Raw genomic sequence first — 5,187 nt, 5'->3', positions numbered from 1 at the left:
ATCATGGATTTTTTTGGACTTCATGTCCATCGACATTGCCGAACACAGCCACTTCCCACATTTTCTTGACCTCATCCTCTCCAGAGAAGCCAGGCACCCAGGCGATAGTTCCAATCAGATTTTGGACGGCAGTCCAATCTTGTAGTTCTAGGATGGAGCTGCTCAGCCGTATCTTATCGTCGAAGGTTTTCTCCCACACCTCGGCTTGCTTCTTTTCGAGCTCGTTGGAACACTCGACACTTGCAACAGCTGTCCTCGATATCATAAGGGCCCAGAGGTATACCGTGCGGTTGCAGGTGCCCGCCTTCATCGCTGATTCCAGACTTTCCGCGTCCTCCAGGAATTGTTCAATCAACCAATTCAGGATGTACGAGTTCATTGTGCCTTTCTTTAACATCATTGACACGTACATGTAGCATGATATAAAGGCACTCCGACTAGCCCGATACCATTGTCGTAGTCGTTCTCCTTGAGGTAAGCCGTTGAACTTAATAGAAGCGTCTCCGGGGTTACCCGGCCGCTTATAGTATTCCGATACGGTGCCCTTGACCGTGTCTAACCACCAAGCCATCTTCGGTGTTGGCCATAGTGCCATGAAGAGAACACAAAGTGGCATCGGGTGATAGTTGACGTGGCTGGCGTACTCTTCTGGTTGCGCGCTGAGGTCGCCTTCGCTGATGCAACTCATTGTCCTGTACGTGTTCGGATACTAGTTCAGTAAATGTGATCCAAGAGACATCTGCTTCCAAAACTTACATCCTTAATGTCTTCTGAAATACTGTCGTCTGAGACTCATCTACGGGTCCATGATAAAACGATACAACCTTCTGGAGGCCCTTGAGATGGGTCACAGTTGCAGCCAGACCATCCGGATTACACTGAGCCTATCATTAGCCGAATTTTCTTGACCACGACCATATTGCCATGGTAGATGGCCTCACCTCCCAAAGAGCCGCCTCTAGAAGAGCCAGTGTTCCAACCGTTGCAACTACCGCATCGGCGGCTTCTTGTGATGGATTCGCTAGGTGATGGGCTACGAATTTATATGCCTGCTGTTTGTGATGCAAGATTGGCATCTGGATATCATTCATGGACTTCGTCTTCCAAATGCGGTTTACGGCGGCCAGGAGTAGAGACCCGTGGAGGTAACCCTCGTTTTCTAAGGCCTTATGCACTCTAAAGCCCAACAAGCATCGTTAGCACCGGATTTAAAACTCCCGGCCGGTACCCGGACTGTGTGCAAAGCTTTGCTGAATGCAATTGGATTTGGAACTGTCGACTTACACGAAAAATTCCTTGGGACCTCCACCAACCGGTCGATGGTGAAATCGTTGTTGTGCGACTAAAAGGGGAATTTGTCAACTAAGGCTCCGTGGTTTTAAGCTAAGCCAGTTGTTACGATTACTCACGCTCATAGAATAGCCTCTGAGACTGTTCAGAAAGTTCTATCGGAAAGCCGGTGAAGAAGTTCGTGCCTGGAGGCGACTCGACAAGGCTGAGGTCTGAGGCTGGTGTCGTCGACCTGACGATAGCCCCCGACACTTCCGATGACGTTTCTGAGGGAGTCGCCGACGAGGACGCGTTCGAGTCTTCTGCTTGGCCGGCATCGACGGTCACAAACGGATCAGGATAACCACAATCGGCCCCGCTTCGTAGACAGTTGGAACTATTTCCAGACGTTCATGTTAGACGAAGCGCGGCGCCAGTCACCAATCAATCGCAACCTCGTATGTCGTATGTGTTACCAGAATAGGAAATCCTCTTTCTGAACCTCCTACCACATATCTTCCATTGAAAAAGCACAAAAAGACAAAGATCCCAGACTGGAGAGACTCACCAGATCGGTCTTGCTTCATCGCATCTCACGTGTCTCTTTTTGCAGGTGGTGCACCCATTTCGGCTTCTTCGGTGATAGCGTCGTTGACGTTGCTTCTGTAGCGCGGCCGCCGAGGGACCCGGAACGCCCACGTAAAAAGACATTCCCTCGAAGCCAAGCACGGTGATCAGAGACGATCAATGCCTGGCCAGAAAGCAAATCTACGCAATTGCCAATTCATGAACAGCAAGATGAACGGCTCTGGCTTGGTGGTCGTAGACAGCAGAAGTCTTACTGGGGTCCAAAAGGAGGGAAATTCCTCGTAGAGACTGAATCGTGTTACACAGGGCTTAGTCGACCTTGCCAAGGCGCCGTCCTCCTTTTCTTCGACTCTCGAGGTTCGGTGGCGTGAAACGGTCGAAAAGCGTGGACCCAGCGCGCCAACCTGGCCAGAGAAATCCCTTTAGCGGGTGCCGACCCAATCATACTGCAAAGTACTATGCAGTAGGCGGGCCCGTAAGATTCGTAATCTGCTCTACACACTTATTGGCAGCCCCGTAGGGCGTGCTCCGGAGTCCGCAAGCCCGGCGCACCAGGGCACTCGGCCCAATTCAGACTCAAGTATCGGAGACAATTCAGTGGGATTTAGGTGTGTGGGCATGGTGTCGGGGTGTTTAATGAGCACTCGCTCGACCGCACTCCAAAATTTGCCGATGCGTAAATCTATCGGTCCGCAATAGGCAAGCAATATGGTCTTGACGCTACAGTGCATACCACCATGATCGCCAGTCTATAAAACCACGAAAAGGCGATTGAGCCATGACATCAGGGGGGATTCTTCACAATGGCTTACAGAAACAACTCTGGATGAGGCGGCTCCTTGGTAACAATGAGCGGAAACTTGCTGGCTTGTATGCTTATCGGGGCCTCGCGCAAATGGGAGAGCTTCGGCATGGTCGTGTTCTCATATCGGTAGCTCCTTCAGCGGTCCCACTCGCCGACAAAACCTGTTCTCACGATGTCCGCATATTCGCATTGGCTCGGAGCAATGGATCTAGCGTGTTGTCGGTAGGGCGTGGTCCCATTACTCCATTCCCCTTCCTGCTCGTCGATTCCAAGAAACGGAGAAAAAGCCACCAGCAGCTCAACTGCATATCCTGAGTTGAAAGTATAAAGCTTGCAAATAGCATCAAACTTTCTGACATACGCCGCCTGATGGATACATTCTCATGCGGGAGTGGCAAGGAAATATTCGTAGTCACAGGAGGCTCCTTCGTAATGCGGGTAAAGGAGCGCACCTCTTGATACAGTGGTGAGCTGCAGAGGATAGTATTCGGCCAGTTCGCACTTAAAGACGGCAGCTCATGTAGAAGCACCAGTCTCTCCTTGTGGCGACCGTTTCTCGAAGTTGCATCTCTTCTTCACTCTGCCCAGCTGGAGACCATTGTCCTTGTGACACCGCCCGTCATGCTCCAAGTGCTCTTCTCCGTGCGTGCGGCACGATGCATGTCATTGTGCGCCTCCAATGGTCTTCAGTGTCAAGGAAGCCACCATACATAGCATTCTGATCACCTCTCCCCAGCTTGAAAATCAAATGACTTTGGAGCTTGGACTAGGCTCCCGCTGGCAATTGCTCGACATGATGAGCTGGGAAGAAGAAAGGCAGAAGCCGTGGGAAGGAAAGGTTTGGCGGGGATGCAGATTGTCTATTGTGCCCCGAAACAATAGCACATGCGGAAAACTCGTCAAAACATGCCCTTTGGAACGAAGTGTTCCGGAGTGGCAGCCCAATCTCACCAGTTGTGGCGTATTTGGGCGAACTTGGGCATGTAAAAGAAAAAGAAAGTAGGTCGGCCGGTATGGAAGTATTTAGGTTGTAGATAGCTACCTAGTGTAGTATCCTCGTACAATTGTCCATATATAGACGCAAGTACACATGCAGTGAAGGAAAGTGCCTTTACATGAGCTGTTTGGACGTACCCACGCCGTGCTTTCCTCTTTTGTGTCATGAAGTCACTGAGATGAGGGAGGCTCTATCACGGATTCCTAGGTCGGTCAGCGTACTTGCCGTTTTCGTAGACGAGTTGCGTGACGTCGAATGAGCAGATGCCAGATTGGGGTGCATAGGTATCCGTATAAGTTAAGTTGCAGCCGGGCAGGCAGGCAGAAACAGGCCAGATCGGCTTTGTATAATGTCCTTGGATAAGTGGATTGGTTCGTAGGCGGTATAACTGCCCTAACAATACCGATGACCAACAACAATTGAAGGAAACGCATCCTTAGTAGACGATAGGAAGATGAATTAGAGGTGGCTGCCCAAAATCAACATGTCACTGTAGAGTTAGGTAGAGAAGGCAACACAGCACAATCCTAATTACAGTAGGTGTCACCTCGGTGCCGCACTGTAGATTACCGTAGAGCGTCTAAGACATTCAAGCATAGAGCACTCGAAGCTCTGTGCTGTGTGATCTTGTTCCAGGATCAAATCACGACAACCCACGTGCCTTCCCCGTCATAAAGAGACAAAGTAAAGGCCTTCCTTACAAGGAAGGGGACGTGAACATGGAACCAGCGTTCAACCTTTTTGTAGGAGCATTTCCGGTCATCCCATAACCTCGCTCCGATCCTGTACAGAGCTGTCCATCTCCTGGCATATGAACCGCTGTACATAAATCTCGCCGGTGTCAACGGAAGCTTCATTTCGGGTGCTGCAATGAACGCTGCACTGCTGACGCGGTGACGGGGCGCATAATCAATCCGCCCGCACGCCGCCCTGTTGTTCCCCTACTATCACTGCTCTCTCCAGCCGGTCAAGTCAGCCCTTTGGAGATGCGGCACTTGACCTTCACAGTGCGCCGTCGCCGACCAGTCGAATTCGGAAGTGCGTGGCCGAAACTGCTTGGGCGGCCGTCTGGCATCAAGGCATGATTGGGCTCCATCCGTATCGGTCGCGTCACTTCTGCCCAACCCCCAACCTGCTCCCTCTTTGGTCACCGCCTTATCGAATTCAGGGCACTTCCCTGCACAAGCAACCATTGGCGATACCCGACTGGTACTTGAGTTTCATTGGAGCACTTGGGCAACTATACAGCGTGCCCTTTTCCGTCACGACATAGCCATGATGCCCAATGATGCCCTACCGCCCTATCAACGATGACCCCGCGGCGTCAGGAGCCTCCCTGGACAACATCTCGCCGATTATAGACTCTTTTGCTAAGGCAGGCCGGCCAAAGAATCCATCTGGGGTAGTCCCTGAGAGGAGCCAGCTGTCAAGCAATCTTGCTACGAAACGTCTCCTCGTCTCTATTGCGGCCATATGGATCGGCGCTGTACGCTGCACAACCGAAGCAGCTATCCCGTCGTCCAGACGC

Source organism: Phaeoacremonium minimum, assembly GCF_000392275.1.
Source record: "Phaeoacremonium minimum UCRPA7 unplaced genomic scaffold PA7_03_scaffold_232, whole genome shotgun sequence".
NCBI classification, from domain to species: Eukaryota; Fungi; Ascomycota; class Sordariomycetes; order Togniniales; family Togniniaceae; genus Phaeoacremonium; species Phaeoacremonium minimum.
This window is presented reverse-complemented; position numbering follows the sequence as displayed.